Below are 16,371 nucleotides of genomic sequence, written 5' to 3'. Positions count from 1 at the left end.
TGCCTTCGGCTGAGGTCATGATCCCAGGGTCCTGGGATCGGCCCCCCCCTCCCCCCCCCCCCCCTCTCCCCCCCCCCCCCCTCCCTCTCCTTCTCCCGCCCCTCCCCCTCCCCCCTCCGTTCAGGTCCCACATGGTCATCTTTAGGCCTCTTCGCCCCCTAGTGGCCGCCGCGCGTGTCTGCACGCGCCCCGCGCCGGGGAGCAAGCCCCCTGTCCCCCAGGCCAGAGGCGTATCCCGTCAGTGGACAAGCCAAGGGCTGCGCTCAGAGGGGACCCTAAGGACTGAAAGGCGTGGGTGTTGCCGTCAAGAACGTTGTAATAGAATTAGAAGATCCCGTAGGTCGGTTTGAATGCTGTGGGCCGCAAACTCAGGATTTAATGTGGGGGCTCCCTGTTCGCTCGGAGTTGTATGTCACCTGCGGGATGAAGAGAGGGGTTGACTCGTGCCGGCGAGGCCGAGAGTCCGCGGCTCTCCACTGCCATCTGGAGGAACCGGGAAGCCTGCCGAGCTTCCTTTCCCTCCTGTGGTTCTAACTCCTGTGGTTCCTATGTCTTTGTTCTAACATAATCTCACACTTTTTTGTTTGTTTTGCTGTGGCCCTCAGTAAGAAATACATTTTATATTGTATCTCAGGACACACATTCTAATTTACACTCTGTATACTCGTGATGTGATGTGGGGACAGGACGTGTGGGCAGGGAGAGCGGCACTCCGGCCTGTAAGGAGTGACGACTGATTAAATAGCTTCTCAAGAATTCTTTCTTGGCCTTCGGCTCCGGCGCCCACCAAACCTACCAACATTCCAAAAAACGACATCACTACTGCCCGGTAGAACATCAGTCTCGAGACCCTTCAGATGTCTATCAGTTGGGCCATATGCTCTGGAGGCAATTGCAAATTTATCTTGGGGAGTGTTTACAGCCATCAGGGAAAGTGACGCTAAGGGGAGTAAGGCTTTGGTGACAAAGCCCTGAAGGAGGTCCTTGAGATCGCTGTAGGAGTGTTACAATCTGCCAGCCTCGGGAGTCTGCCTGGAGACTGTGAGCCTCAGCCAAGTCCTGCCCTCGTTTCTTTTTCTCCCATCACTCTTATAATTCCATTCTGTTCTATTTGCTTACAAAACATCTTGGTCACTCAATATACTCAATGTATTGATTTCACAACCCATGAATGGCCCAGGACCTGCAGGTTGAAAGACTGCTCTGTGATCCTTATGGCATAAACATGATGGCCCAAGTCCTGCACCGTTCTGCTTTTCGAAGACAGAATTTTGAGACTCAAGAATTTTTCTTCAGGGCGCCTGGGTGGCTCAGTCGGTTGGGCGACTGCCTTCGGCTCAGGTCATGATCCTGGAGTCCTGGGATCGAGTCCCACATCGGGCTCCCTGCTCAGCGGGGAGTCTGCTTCTCCCTCTCCCGCTCCCCCCTCTTGTGCTCTCTCACTCTCTCTCTCTCAAATAAATAAATAAAATCTTAAAAAAAAAAAAAGAATTTTTCTTCAAATTATAGTTTTTGGCATGGGTTTCTAAACATAATTTTGAAAGCTAAAAATGCACTTATTTTTCTTCATATTAATGTCGTAAGAACCTTTTCATTCAGGCATGAGGCAAAGTGGAGAGTTTCCTGATGCAAAAGGATGTAAAACATGGGTTAACATTTCTTAATATTGTCTTGCCTACCCCTCCCCATTTGCATATATATTATACATAATATATTATATAATATATTACACATAATATATTAATATATGCCTATAGATTAGGTATTATATTATGTATTACATATAAGTAATATATAATATACCTATATATGTAATATATTAATATGTAATATTAATATACCTATATGTAATCTATTATATATATCTGACTACAAACCACACATTTATGAAAGTCATTGTAGGGATAAAGAAGCTGGGTCAGTCTTGTGGTTCTTGCTAAACATGGTAGATCTCCAAAATTCCATTTCGGTTGTCTCTTAGAAGGGCCTTTCTTGACTTAATTTGGCTGACACCATCTCCTCTGGAAAGTCACATCTCTGAGCTCTTTTATTTACTATGGTAACCACACATGTGTGAAGGAAGAGATATAAATACCAAAGGTAATGCAGGGTGTGGTAGGTGTGGGAGAATAGGGTTGAGGTCCAGAAGACCTAAGTCCTGGTACCCCAGCTGCCAAGAACTGACTTTATACTCTGGGGCGTCAGATTGCTTTACTGGCTTAAACAATAGAGAAGATTTTTCTCATTTAACAAAAAGTTCTGAGTTAGGACGGAGGGAGGGATCGCTCCACAGCCAACCCCCTCCCCCACCCCAGCGGTCTTTTCTGTCCTAGAGAGGCAGGAAAACTAAAGATCGCATTTCTCAGGTTCTCATGCAGCCGTGATTTGGCAAATCAGATGCACTCCTGTGGGATTTGGGGGATAGAAATGGGCAGGGGCTGCCATTTCTTCATTTTCAAATGTCCTTTCATTTTCCCGTGTAGTGTGAGCCGAGTCCCCAGTGACCCATCACCGAGTTCTAGGGACTGAGAGGCCCACAGGCATCTGTTTTGCTCTTGAAGGTGCAGCGGGAGCCACGGGGTGGTAGAGCTGCCCGCGAGCAGGGCCTCCAGATGCTCGCGGGATCCTTGGCTGCGGCGATGGCAGGGTAGTCCTGGTCCTAGAAGGGCCATCAGCTCCCTTGGGGGCTCCGTTCTGCAGCGTAGCTTGGGGGAGTCTGTTCTTCACTATAGACGGTACCTTGTAAGTCCCTTCCTGCTTAGACAAGCTAAAGGCCATTCTATTCTCTACAACTGAACCCTGACCAACTTAGGGAACAATTTCTGGGTGTTTCATCAAGGACCCAGGTTCTTGCCATCTTTATACTCCGCAGGCTTAGAAAGTCAGCTTAGCGCCCCTCATGGTCCCCAGATGGCTGCAGTGGTCCTAGGATCACATCCCAACATAGCAACATAGCAACCTCCAACGGAGGAAGTCTCTCTTTCTGACTTACTTATTTGACGCAGAGAGAGAGCACGAGCAGGGTGAGTGGCAGGAGAGGGAGAAGCAGGCTCCCCGACTGTCAACCTCGGAGAGTTGGGGACCTGGGGCGGCGAAGGAACTGAGAAAAAGAGACGACAGTATAGCGAGGCACAGGGGACCCCGAGCAAACAGCCCGAGGTCCCGAGGTTTATTTTCCATAATCTAATATACCTTCTACAGTGATATAGATCTATAATATTTACAGCAGGGGCTTAGTAGGGCACATTCTTCCACGTACACGGGGTTAGTTAAGTGAAGCAGTGGGAGTGGAGAAGGAATAAAGAAATCTGTAACTGGCTGTGATCAATTAATTGTAAACACCATTGTACTCGGACCTTGACACAGGATAAGGGAACAAAGAAGGGAATGCACAGTGTGCTGTTTACAGCTGGCTTCCTATCTACAAAACATCTTCTGCTGGTACCTTAGAACAGACCACCACATCCCAAGGGCATTTCTCCCCCATGCAACAGCAAGTTAGATAAACCTAACTCTGTTTGGCTACAGGTGCATCCTGGAGGTCCCTGGTCAATGGACTTTAACCATGTTAGCGGCTTCACTTTACAGGAGAGAAAATTCAGGTTTAACGTTAGGAGTCCTTAGGGAGTCTGTCCTCTGAGATAGGATTTCACACAGGAGGGTGGCCTGGCCCTCCAACAAGGAGCAGATGACCTGAGCTGCATTTGAAAGGCCTTGCCAGAGGGAGGAGGATGAGGAACTGGCTGCCAGGATGAGGACTCACAGGAGGGTAGCTTCGATTAGCCACAGAAAGACACTGTTATTGCTCCTAAAGATGGGGGGACCGTGGGAAGAGGGGGCGTTAGGGCCCAGGGCTGGGGCTGACATTTCACTCTGATCCTTTGGGTTTATTTTTAACCCTGCAATCTCGAGTTTTCTCAGAGATCTCGGAGTCTAAGCGAACACGCGCCAGTGGTCGTTGTGGCGTTCAGTTTCCCACACCCGACGAGCAGGGAGCCCAACCTGGGACTCGGTCCCAGGACCCTGGGAACATGACTTGAGCCCAAGGCAGACACTTCACCAACTGAGGCACCCAGGCACCCCTCATTTATATATTTATTAAAACATTTTTTTTGTAGATTTAATACTGTGATCATGGCTGGAGGGCTGTCAGTCAAGTCGTGTGCTGTTAGACTCACCCCTCCCCTTCTCTTGCTCCTCTGTGTCACAGCAATGACGTCTCTGGGGCTCCCTCGCCCTCTGGCTTCTGGGTCGGTTCCAGTGGGACGACTGAAAAAAGACTGATCAGCAGGAGGAAGGCCAAAGCCAAGATCTTTCTCCTCCCTCTCTCGCTCCTGCAGCAGTTCCTGCCCTAGCTACTGCGGACCGTCCCTCCGCCTCCCAGCTCTGGCTGCCCCTCCCCAGGGGCATCGGAGCTCACTGTCAGCCCCAGCCCTGGGCCCTAACGCTAGCTCAGCCCCCCAGTGGGCTAAGACAGTTGTGTTTCCAAGAGGAAAAGGAAACAGACTTTGATCAGTCGACCAGAGCAGCCTTTGCCGCAATAATTAACCACGTGTTCTGGATCACAGGGGGTCCACAACCAAAGGAGTGGCGTGTATCGGGTCTGAGAGTCTGCTTTCTAGGAAGGCGGCTACCCCTGTGGGTAAACGCCCTGGTGTTTGTTCTTAGCAGGGAGCAGTAGACCTGCTGTGGTGGGGAGGGGGTGCTGTAACCCCTGGGAACATACTCCGATGGCAAGCTGACCTCCCACATGGAGCCCTGAAGTGGCTGTGTCTTGGCTTTTAATAGGTAATAAATGTATGAATAAAATATATAGTATGCGAGATGCTGCTAAGCACTACTTAGAACAATAAAGCAAGGAAAAAAGATGTGGAGAGAGGAAGGGATGTGATTTGATAAGAGTAGACAGGGAAGCTGACAAAGACCTCAAAGGTGAGGGGACATGCTGTGAAAAAATCTGATGAAAGAACAGCCCAGGCAGAGGGAATAGCAAGTGCAAAGGCCCTGAGGTGGGACCAGCCCGGAGCAGGGAGACAAACTAATCTTGCCAACAAAAGATGTCTCTCTACCAATTAGAAGAGGGAACACATTTATGACTTATTTAAACATTATCAGATTTACATGTGTATAAGGTTGCACAAAAGTGGCTACAAAGTCTGGAAAAATCCACACAAATTTATACAGTTAAAAGTAATTTATCTGGTAAAAATGTATCCACTGGAAGTTCTATTTCCCTGAGAGACAAAGGATGTAGCTTGTATTTTTGTATAGCTCATGAGAGACTCCTGAGTTAATATCAGGGGTATGGGTTTACAGCCGAGGGTCAGACCTTGCATTGTAAAATCAAAAATTGTGACCTCATATTGAGCATATTGTGTTTTTAAGGAGACACTCTGAGGAAGGAAGCGTGAAGAGGACATTGCCTCCCTCCTCAAAGAAACTTTCATGATTTTTCCCTTACTGAGGCCAGTGTGGCGGGGACAGAGCACAGAGGGGAGAGGTGGGGGGGGGGTGCCAACTCTACCCACAACACACCCGCCAGTGGTCATTTTTCTGCACCCAAAGAGGGGACAGTAAAACGTCATCATATTGCACCTCTGTGGCTGTCTTTTCTAACCTCCAGTTCCTCCTTATGTCTGCCCCTCTGCCTTTCTCTTTTAATTAGCTTTGTAGTTATTTTTTTATTGTGGTGAAATATACATAACCCAATTTGCCATTTTAACAATTTTTAAGAGTAAATTCAGTGGCTTGAAAGCAATGACATTGTTGTGAAAGCATCACCACCACCCATCTCCAGAACTTTTTCATCATCTTAGACCGAAAGGCTGTCCCCATTAAAGAAGAACTCCCCATTCCCCCCTCTCAGTCCCTGTGACCACATTCTACCTTCTGTCTCTGCATTTGATTATTCTAGGCTCCCCCATGTAAGTGGAGTTCTCCCATATGATAAAATATCACAAGTACAGTGTCTGTACGAGTCCCTGCTTTCAATCCTTTTGATTATATACCTGGAAGTGAAATTGCCGGATCATATGGTGAGTCTATGTTTAACTTTTCGAGGAACCACCGTACTGCTTTCCACAGTGGTTGCATCATTTTACATTTCTACCAGCGATGTATGAATTCCAATTTGTCCATATCTTGCCAACACCATCATTTGTCTTTCTTTTTTGATAATAATCACAGTAATGGGTGTGAATGTTTTAATTAGGTTTAAACGTGCACAATTACACTTGACCTCTGTTTTCTACCACAAACGTAAATTTACGTTGGCATGGTAGGGGCAGCCCGAAACTTGGCCCACCGAGTAGCAGGTGGAGGAGGCTTGAGAGTGGCTCATTGCAGGAATCAGGAGAGAACCCAGCCAAGCGGGGGGACCACTCAGAGGAGGTGGTAGCAGACGGGGTGTGTGTGTGTGTCTGTGTTCAGGTGAGCAGTCAGGAGATTTCAGCAATGTATCTTGTCAAAGAGGGTGTGAAGATCTTAGCAATGAGATGTGTGACAGGAATAAAGACACTTGGAGACCCAGACAAGCTACTGATATGGTGGGAATCTGTCAGTAGGTGGGTGATGGCGGGCAGGAGACAGTCTGGGGGGGGGGGCTGGCCAAAACCAAAGGGCTTATTCCTGGAGTCCCTTTCCTTAGCTCTCCAGGACTAGATCCAAGTTTCTGGGATAGGCACTAGGTAGAAACAAAAAACATGGACACAAAGACAAAGGCAGCTATCAGAAGCGAGGCTCAAGATCAAAATAAACTGTGAGGGTGATTTGGTGCTAAGACCCCGGCGTGGAGGGTTCCTGAAAACTCACTTGCCTGAGCCTCAGATTGGAATAGGGTAATTAGCAAAACCAAGTCTGCAAGACCTGGGATCATGGGTCTCTGGCTCTGGGAATGAAAATGTACCCATGCAGCAAAACAAGGCAAGGAGTGAGAGAAGCAACTTGGTGCTCTGGGAACTTGTTAGTGAGAATGAATAACAATTTAATTCTAAAATATTATCCCAAACCCCTTCAATATTAGCAACTATTGATTATAAACAACCAGACAGAAATCAGCTGCGCTGTGACTTATCATGAAACATCAACTGAAACAATGAATAAAGAAACTTCTATGAGTTACAGTGTTTCACTGAGTTTTAAATTTCAGTTGTTGGTTTGAGTTGATGTTAGGTTGCACATTCATCTGCAGTCCTGCTTTGTCAATGCCTGTCTGATTTTAGCTGTAACCTGGGATGAGAGCTGTTTTTACTAATTTTTAAAATTTTACTCATAAAAAAAACCCCAATAGTTCTAACATTTGAGATAAGCCGGTTCATTTAATTCTGTTTGATGACAGCAAACTCTAAATCTATGGAGGAAACTAACAAGTGACAAATGTAAACTTTACCACAGTCTGCCAAACCAGGCTGGTGATGTGTGCAAATGCTTTTACGAATTTCAGCAAGCCTTAGGGGCACCTGGCTGGCTCTGTCGGTGGAGTGTGTGACTCTTGATCTTGGGGTTGTGAGTTTGAGCCTCATGTTGGGTGTAGAGATTACTTAAAAGAATTTCAGCAAGCTTTATAGTGATAGTAATTACACTAACACTTACTTAAAGTTTATCCACTTGCTTAATAATCCCTACACCTGCCATGGGGTTTGAACTCACAACCCACAGATCATGAGTTGCATGCTCTCTCCACTGAGCCGACCAGACACCCCACTTACTGTTATTGAGAGCTTATTGTGCTCATTTAGAATACATGACGTTTATCAACGCAATCCTAGGAGGCAGGCGCTAAAATTATTATCCCCATTTTACAGGTAGGCGAGGCAGGTATAAATTACAACTTTCAGCCAACAACGATCACACAGAATTCTCTGGCGGCAGCACACCTGTACACCCATTCTTTTTGTAAGCGGCCCCAGATTCTGCCAAACCTTTGGTGGTTCACCTTCTGAAAGGCCGGTTCATCTCACCTCCCAGTGCCGCGGGCTCCCACACATCCGTCTTCCAGATCCCTAACCTCGCCGCACCACCGCACAGAGTGACTACTAGCGAATACCCGCAGGTAACCTGCCAAGGCTACTCACTACCCGCAAGGTCAAACACACACTCCATCACGCCAGTATTTATAACGTTCCTTTGCAAGTTCCACCCCGAGTCCTGGGCTCGACCTATTTTTCAAGATAAAGAGAGAGAAACCCTAATTTCCGGAGAAAAGTGCGTCTGTTTTACAACAGTGGATCTCTTTTCAGAGTATCCTTTTCCAGGAGTTCAAAGAGACCTCTGACCATTTGAGGAGATGGTCTGCATGATGTCAGGTCTCCGGAAAAATTCCCCCGAGATTCACGAGCCGGGGTCTCCAGGTCTCAAGACAGGCGCTTTCAGCAGCCAAAACCCCGGGGGCCAGAATTACCTACTTGCTCGAACAGAAGATCCCTTGCTCTTTTCGGGGGCAGTTTGAGACCTAGGGATCAGATCCTGGAGGACTCCGGCAGTATGAAAGCAACCACGTTTCCCAGAAACCGGAGAGCAGAGGGTGCGGGGATCTGTCCCGGGGGGGTGCGACGGGGGTCACAGCGCGGGTCACAGCGCGCAGCCCCCGCGTCCCCCTCCTTCCCGGACGCACCAGCTAGAAGCTACGCTTGGGAAACAAATTCGAACCCCGCCCTGGTTGCCCTGGCTGGGGAGAGAGAGGACACACAATCTTTCTTTGCTCCCTCCCCTACCTCCACGCCGCTCCGGAGCGACAGCCTTCAATAGCCATATTTCTAAAAAGACAAAATGTCCATTTTTCTAAAAAGACAAAAAGCAACAAAACTCCCCCAAACATCTATTTTTTTTTTTTTATGTATATGGAGAAAACCAGGAATGAAATAGGAGAGGAAGGACTGCAAATAGAAGCAATTGGGAGGCAGAATCGGGGAGTGATCGGACGGACAGCATTTTGATCCAGCAGGCGGCCAGGCATTACATGGTATTCATCTGTGTGGTCTTGACCGAGTGCAGAAAATGAATTTCACGGATCAGGTTGACAGGTAAAGAAATCGGGGGTGCCCTCGAGGACCTCGTGGCGCAACGGTAGCGCGTCTGACTCCAGATCAGAAGGTTGCGTGTTCAAATCACGTCGGGGTCAGTAGTTTTAGCGTCTGTGGAAGGTCCTGGTCTGGGAAGTGAGATGTAGGAGGAAGAGAAAGGTGCCTTCCCCGCTTTCTCCCACCTTGGCTGCCCTCATTAAAATACCTTTAAAAAGTAAATAATAGGCAGCATACAGAGGAAGATGCAACGTTGGTATTGTACCTTTAGGTTTTTTGGGGGCTCATAGAAACACTTTTACTTCTTTATTGCAAATGTTCTGAATTTCACTTTTCACCAACTCGTCCATTAATATTCCCAACGCTCTCAGCCTTCTCTCCATGCTCACTTCTGTGCTTGCAGACCCATCTCTTCATCCACATGTCTTTCTAACCTTCCGAACCTTAGCAGATCTTCTCAGGCAACTAGTCTGCTTCTAGGAGGTGACCTTAGCTCACCCGCGCCACACATGGGTCAGCTTTTCCGTGCCAGAGAGGTCCCACAGCAAGTCCACCCTTGGATCTCTGGGATTCCTTATCACTTCAAATCACAGAAGAGGTCAGTTCCTTTCCAGATGCAGAAAACTGAACACAGTTTTGTTTGTCAAACTGAGACTACAGGGAATGAGAGAAAGTTAGTCTTCTGGGCTATAAGTTCCTTGAACCCCCTAAAACTCTATGTCAAGATTATGTGCAGGAATGTGCGTCTTACTCTCACCTGGGGCTCCAGACTTCCGTCCGCCATCAACAGATTATGAACCATCACATTACAGCATGGGAGAAAGGGAAAGCACATTTATGTCATCAGCATCCATCATTTTGCATAACTTAGAATAAGTTTAAGACACGGCATTTGGTTATCAGCAGACATTGTGCTATAATGTAACCTTTACATAGCACACAGTGACACATATCCCATCTGAGCATGCCTCCGAGCACCAGAGAAGCAAATCCACAGTAAGCTTTTTCCATTTCTTTTTAACCCCTTTCTTAGGAGTTAATTCAGGCTCAGGGCTACCGCCTTACAAAAGACAAATTACTACTCTGAAGGGAAAAATGAGAACCCGTTTTTTATCTCTACAGATTGAGGGGAAGGGGGGGGGAGACAAACTAGGGAAGAGCTGAATATTAACTATGAGGGTACAACCACCCATAGCAGAGTGGCGCAGCGGAAGCGTGCTGGGCCCATAACCCAGAGGTCGATGGATCGAAACCATCCTCTGCTAGGCTTGGTCCTTTTCCTCCCCTTAGCAGAGGGAGCAGGAAAGAAGAGATGAATTCTTGTTACAAATCTTGTGAAAGGTTTGATTCTTTAAATTATGTCTTTGTCAAAAGGATAGAAATAAAAACCTAACAAAATTTGCAATATGCCATCTATAGATCTTTGGTGGTGTCTGATAAGCCCTTTGGCATGTTTTTTTAAACATATGAAAAGGTGCTCCACATCATAGGTCATGAGAGAAATGAAAATTAAAACAACAATGAGATACTACAACACACCTTGTAGAATGTCCAAAATCCAGAACACTGATATCAAAGGCTGGCAAGGATGTGGAGCAACAGGAACTCTCATTCACTGCTGGTGGGAATGCAAGATGGTACAGCCATGGGCGAGGGAAGACAGCTTGCCAGTTCCTTACAAAATTAAACATACTCTCACCATACAACCCAGCAATTGCACTACTCCTTATTTGCCCAAAGGAGTTGAAATATGTGTCTATGCAAAAACCTGAACACAGATGTTTATAGCTCCTTATTAGTAATTGCCAAAACTTGGAAGCCACCAAGATGCCCTCCAGTGGGTCCACCCAGTGGGTCCAATGAGATATTATTCAGCATTAAAAAGAAATGAGCTACCAAGCCATTAGATGACATGGAGAAGCCTTAAATGTATATTACTAAATAAAAGAAGCCAAGCTGAGAGGCTACATGTTATATGATTCCAAATACGTGACATTCTGAAAAAGCCAAAACTATGGTGAGACACCAGATGATCAGTGGTTGCCAGAGGCTGGTGGGTGGAGAGAGGACGAATAGGCAGAGCACGGAGAGCGCAGAGGATGGGGGAGCGGGGCAGTGAAAATACACTGCGTGATACTGTAACGATGGATACATGTCATTATACGTCTGTCCAAACCCACAGAACTATAACACCAAGGGTGAACTGTAATGTACTCTATAAACTTTGGGTGATTACAATGTGTCAAAGTAGGTTCATCAATTAGAGCAAATGTGCCACGCTGGTGGGGGATGTTGATATTGGGGGAGGCAGTGCACGTGGTACCTTCCTCTCCATTTTGCTATGAACCTAAAACTGCCTTGAAAAATTAAATCTTAAAAAAAAGAGAGAAAAGAAAAGAATTGGTACTTGGTACTTAGAAATACTCTCTTTGTGAGACTCCCAATCTTTATTTTCAAAAAATGATGCATTTGAAAGGTCTTCCTTCTGTTAAGTTTTTATCATTTAATGTGAGGACTAGTCAATTTTGAAAACAATCAATTTAATGATGTGATTTAAAGAAAATTTACGTATGTGAGAAAAGAGTAGTGAACTATAGCTGGAGACTATATTATTAACATTTTTGTCACCTTGTGTAAAATGATATTACAAAAGAAATTAAAAAATAAAAAAATTTATACGTACAATTACAGTGGCCTAAAAGATGAGAATTGGGGACCTCAAAGAGGATAACCAAAACAACAAGCCAGCCAGGAGTCGAACCTGGAATCTTCTGATCCGTAGTCAGACGCGTTATCCATTGCGCCACTGGCCCACGCACAGTCACAACTTACTTACAGAAAAAGGAAGTAGTGGATTTGCTATGTTGCTCTAAATATGAATGTGTGAAATCTTGTCTTTCAACTTCCTTTTTCCCTATTACCAGGATTTCCAACCCCAAAACCTCAGAATTCAAACAAAAGAGTTTTCTATTGGTTCCTCTGCTTTAGTTTACTCACACAGTATGATTCCTTTGTGGTCAATAAAAACTCCATTTTGGTGTAACTTGAAAAAGTCTGAAGGAATGTTTAATGTGTTTAAAAGTAGCCTGTAATTGAAGATAAATTACACTGAGCAGAGAAGGTGCAGATGTGTAAAAAGGCCACCTCTCGTAGTCGGCAGGATTCGAACCTGCGCGGGGGGACCCCAATGGATTTCTAGTCCATCGCCTTAACCACTCGGCCACGACTACAGCTACTGTAAAGTTTTTTCGATCTCCTCCATGTTACCATATATCATGTATTCTAGGCTACTTTAGGATTTAGTAATACAAGAGAGCAAACCAAAGGATCCCCATTAATGAAACCGGAAAGGAATCAACCAACATCCATTCCAGCACGTGGTAAGTTGAAAATGCTCTTTGGGTCTTTTCTAGAAAGCAAATCAGCCATATATTGCAATAATCCTCTTTAAATAATCCTTTAAAAATCCTCATATTCTTGCAGAAGTGGGAAATTTATCCTCAATAAATAATCTGACAAAGATGTCCTCGCAGGTACCCTATGTCTCCAGACACCTAATACAGCGCCTGGAATAAGGGCTCAGTAAATGTCAGCTGCTATTGTAAGCATCATTTTAAATTCGAGAAAGGGGACCCATCAAAATGTTCCACAGGGAAACTTATCTCCTGTTTCTTGGTAAAGCTCAAAATATTTTAAAGCAGCTGGTAGAATATTTTTGAATGAAACGGGGAAGTAGAAAATATTTCTGAAAGTCAAATCCCCTTCATTGCATGGCACCTTCTCTCATGAGGGGAAGAACAGCTGCATCTGATGCTCTGTGGATGATAATTTAAAGATATTCGCAAAGATCATCTTCAAGCAAGAGCAGATCCCTAGGATCTCCACATTTCTGAAACTGTACAACCCTTATCACAATCTTATCTGTATGTATATGTGTGGGTGTATTATTGCACAAGTAGATGATTCTGTCCTTCATCAATAGCTCCATTCTGTGAACAGAAGAAGGATAAGACGTGACTGATAAACCACTGCTCATGTGCTGATGGATTGAAAGTTTATCTGCAGTCCAGACCTCTCTTCTGAGCTTCATAATATATAGCTGTCCTAGTAATTTCTTTTTGCAAGTGCCTGGGCATCTCAAAAGCAAGACATCCCAAAATGAATGCTCCACCCTTTCCCCCCAAACTTGAACCTCCTCCAACAAACCAAATTTTATCAGGAGCCAAAACCAAAGACTTAACTTTCTTCCTTTCTCTGACTCTCACCCCATTGCCCGTTGGTGACCAGGCCTTCAATTCAACCTCCTAATTAGTTCTCAAATCTGGCTCTCCCTCCCAAGCCACACAGGTGCATTTTCTTAGATGAACTTCTTACAGTTTGTCATCGGGGTTATTGCAATGACTTCTTCGAAGTATTTTGGCTCCCAGGCTCTTGTCCTTGAACTGATTCATTCATTGCTTCATTCTTTCAAAAATTTTATTCTGAGCCCAATGACATGCCGAGCACTCTGCTAAGTGCTGCTCATTCAATGGAGAGCAAGAAAAATATAGCCACTCCTTGAGGGATTTCCAGAGTAAACAATTATAGAAGCAAACATTTACGAGTATGACAAGTGAGGGGTCCAGTGGGCCAAGTGGCCTATAGGAGTCATGCTCGGTCCCAGACGTGGACATCTTGGATGGTTGCTTGGAAAGTCACTCATTAGACTCCAAATTTCATGAAGAAAGTGTCCAGTTCTACCTTTATTACCTCTGAATGGGTAAATGGTACTCAGTGACTATATGTGGAATGAATCATATTTAAGCTCAGATCTGAAGGATGTGTAAGAGTTAGCCAAGTTGGAAAGGGGTGTGGTGTTCTAGACCTAAACCTCACAGAATATGAGAGAAACTGAAGAAAGTTCTGTCTTGCTGGAACATTGTTTTTCTGGAGAGATCCAGGGAGGGGCAGCAATGAGAGTGGACACCAGAGATGTATTTTAGGGCAGATTTTGTAGGTAGGGCTAGGTTGGCAGTGACTGAGAATGCCCATCTGATTGTGGCCCTCCCCTCCTTAAAGTCTCTGAAGCCTACAAGGAAGATCACAAATGGCATAGGAGGCCCTCATCATGGACATCTCTCTGACCTTCTCAGCTTCCTTTCTGGGCCATCTGTCAAGGGAGCCTGGGACTCCTGAACCAAGGAAGGACCTGCCCTTCCTCACACACTTCTTCAAGCTGACCCTCTGCCTTATTTCCTTGGAGCTCTGTGCCCTTTCTTTAGGGCCTCCGTTTAAGTAGGACAGCTTCTGCCAAGCCTTTTTTTTTTAAATTGGAACTTATACTATAAAAATTTTCAAACATATAGAAAAGTTGAAAGAGTAAGGGATTATCTGTATACCCACCATCCAGATTCAACAACTGTTAACATTTTGCCATATTAATCTTATCTCCCTTCTTCTTCTGGAATATAAAATTCCTTTGCAGACATCATGATGCATCCCACCTACACACGTACACGTGTTTCAACTATGCACGTGTCTTATATAACCATGACACCATTGTCATAAGGGAAAAAAATCCAGTGATTCTTTATAAAAACATCTATTATGCCAGCGTTATTTAAATTTCTCTAAGTATATTTTTTGGAGCTGGCGTTTCTAACCAGGATCCAATCAAAGTTCATGCCTGCATTGCATTTGATTTGTAATGTTTCCTTAGTCCCTTTTAGTTCGGAACAGCATGCCAGCTTCTCGTTGCTGGTGTTGTTTTGACACTGACTTTTAAAAAAAATCCAAGCCAGTTGTCTTGTAGAATGTCCCACACTCTTGATCCGGATTGTTTCTTCAAGGCTACTTTTAATTTATTCCCTGACCCTCATTAAACTAGAAGTTAGGTCGAAATTATCGATTACGTCCATTTTGATTAGATTAGATTCAGGTTAAAAATTGGGGCTTGACACTGTACTTACTTGCGATGGTACTTACTTCACACGAGGAGGCATTTGTCAGGATATCCACCGATCGTGAAGATAGAGTGGTCCCCTCGGGGCTTTCTTTTTCCCTTTGCAATTAGCAAGTAATCTTGGGGTGGTCCTTTAACACCTCGCACACGCTGTGTCCCCAAACCCCTAAGGGTCCTAAGGGTTTTGAGATCGTGAATGCTCTCTGCTGAGTGTCTGATTTCTCTGGGGATCGCAGATGGTGAGTCTTCTAATTCCCCCACGCCCCGACATTTGTTAGAGGGTGTCGTGAAGCTCGACCTTTCTCCTGACTTTCCCCGCGCCCAGGCATTCCTGGGGTTCCAACGGCAGTCGTGGAGTGCGGGTGCGCAGGTGGGCAGGTGCGGGGCGCTCGGTCGCGGGTGTTGGCGCCGAGGGGCGGGGAGAGCCTGGGAGGCGTCGGGCAGCCCGCAGGGCCCGGGACCGCGCCCCAAAGCTCCTGACTTTGTAGGCCGAGGGGAGCGCTGAGAGGGACGGGGGACTGGCCACAGGTGCGGCGGCTGGTCTGCGGCCCCAGACAAGGGACCGCGCTGCTCTCGTGGGACAGACGCTCGGGGGGAGGGGAACAAAGGAACAAAAAGGAAGGAAGGTGTGGAGGCGACAGACCCGGGGGAAGGAGCTATTCGGTTAACGTGAAAAGGAGCCGATACCCGAGAAAACAGCAGTAGTAAAAGTGGACCACCAGCAACCGACCCGGTGTCTGAAATGGACAATAAAGAAACCCCGCAGCAACCACGAAGGGATTCGAACCCTCAATCTTCTGATCCGAAGTCAGACGCCTTATCCATTAGGCCACGTGGTCCTTCTGCCTGCGGAGGGGGTGCGTGTCCAAAAGTTGTTGAAAGAATTCATCTTGGCGTTGTAACTGCAACCTAGGGAATTTATTATTGTAAACCAAGGCATTTCCCAAGATCTTCCAGTCTAGACTCTTAACCACGGAGAACACACTGAGGGTTCCTGGAAGGAGGTGGGTGGGGGGATGGGGGAAATAGGAGATGGGGATGCAGGAGGGCACCTGCTGCGATGAGCAGGGGTGTTATATGTAAGGGATGAATCAGTGAATTCTACTTCTGAAGCTAATATTAGATTGTATGGTAACTAACTGGAATTTAAAGGCGATCTTGAAGTAAAAAAAAAAAATCCTACAGTCTAGTTGGAGAAACAAGTTGAACCTGACGGCCAAAAACACAATAAAGTTACAATGGAGAACCACCAAGGAGAGGAAGATGTTGCGACAATAACCAATAAGACAGGGCTTTATCTTCTGACAGGGATCTGGGAGAAAAGGCCACAGTGAGGAGGGGACGCTTGAGCTGAGGGCTGGGGGTGGGGGAGGCAAAGAGGACACCGGATTGCTACCTGTCCCCCGGAACCCC

General features: G+C 46.0%; 1 protein-coding gene and 5 non-coding genes across 6 annotated transcripts in view; 3 read left to right on the top strand and 3 right to left on the bottom strand.

The window, feature by feature from the left end:
- LOC123325518 (histone H2B type 1-C/E/F/G/I) overlaps positions 1-16,371 on the top strand; it is a 388,315-nt gene that overhangs the window by 305,023 nt on the left and 66,921 nt on the right. The gene's annotated exons all lie outside the window — the stretch shown is intronic.
- On the top strand, positions 9,047-9,118 carry TRNAW-CCA. The gene has a single exon. It is a non-coding gene; the product is annotated as a tRNA-Trp (tRNA).
- On the top strand, positions 10,211-10,282 carry TRNAM-CAU. The gene has a single exon. It is a non-coding gene; the product is annotated as a tRNA-Met (tRNA).
- On the bottom strand, positions 11,758-11,830 carry TRNAR-ACG. Its single transcript has one exon. It is a non-coding gene; the product is annotated as a tRNA-Arg (tRNA).
- On the bottom strand, positions 12,166-12,247 carry TRNAS-AGA. Its single transcript has one exon. It is a non-coding gene; the product is annotated as a tRNA-Ser (tRNA).
- TRNAR-UCG lies at positions 15,725-15,797 on the bottom strand. Its single transcript has one exon. It is a non-coding gene; the product is annotated as a tRNA-Arg (tRNA).

This window comes from Neomonachus schauinslandi, chromosome 8, assembly GCF_002201575.2.
Source record: "Neomonachus schauinslandi chromosome 8, ASM220157v2, whole genome shotgun sequence".
Classification (NCBI taxonomy): domain Eukaryota; kingdom Metazoa; phylum Chordata; class Mammalia; order Carnivora; family Phocidae; genus Neomonachus; species Neomonachus schauinslandi.
The sequence above is the reverse complement of the archived record's forward strand: the minus strand, read 5'-3'. Positions and strand labels throughout refer to the sequence as shown.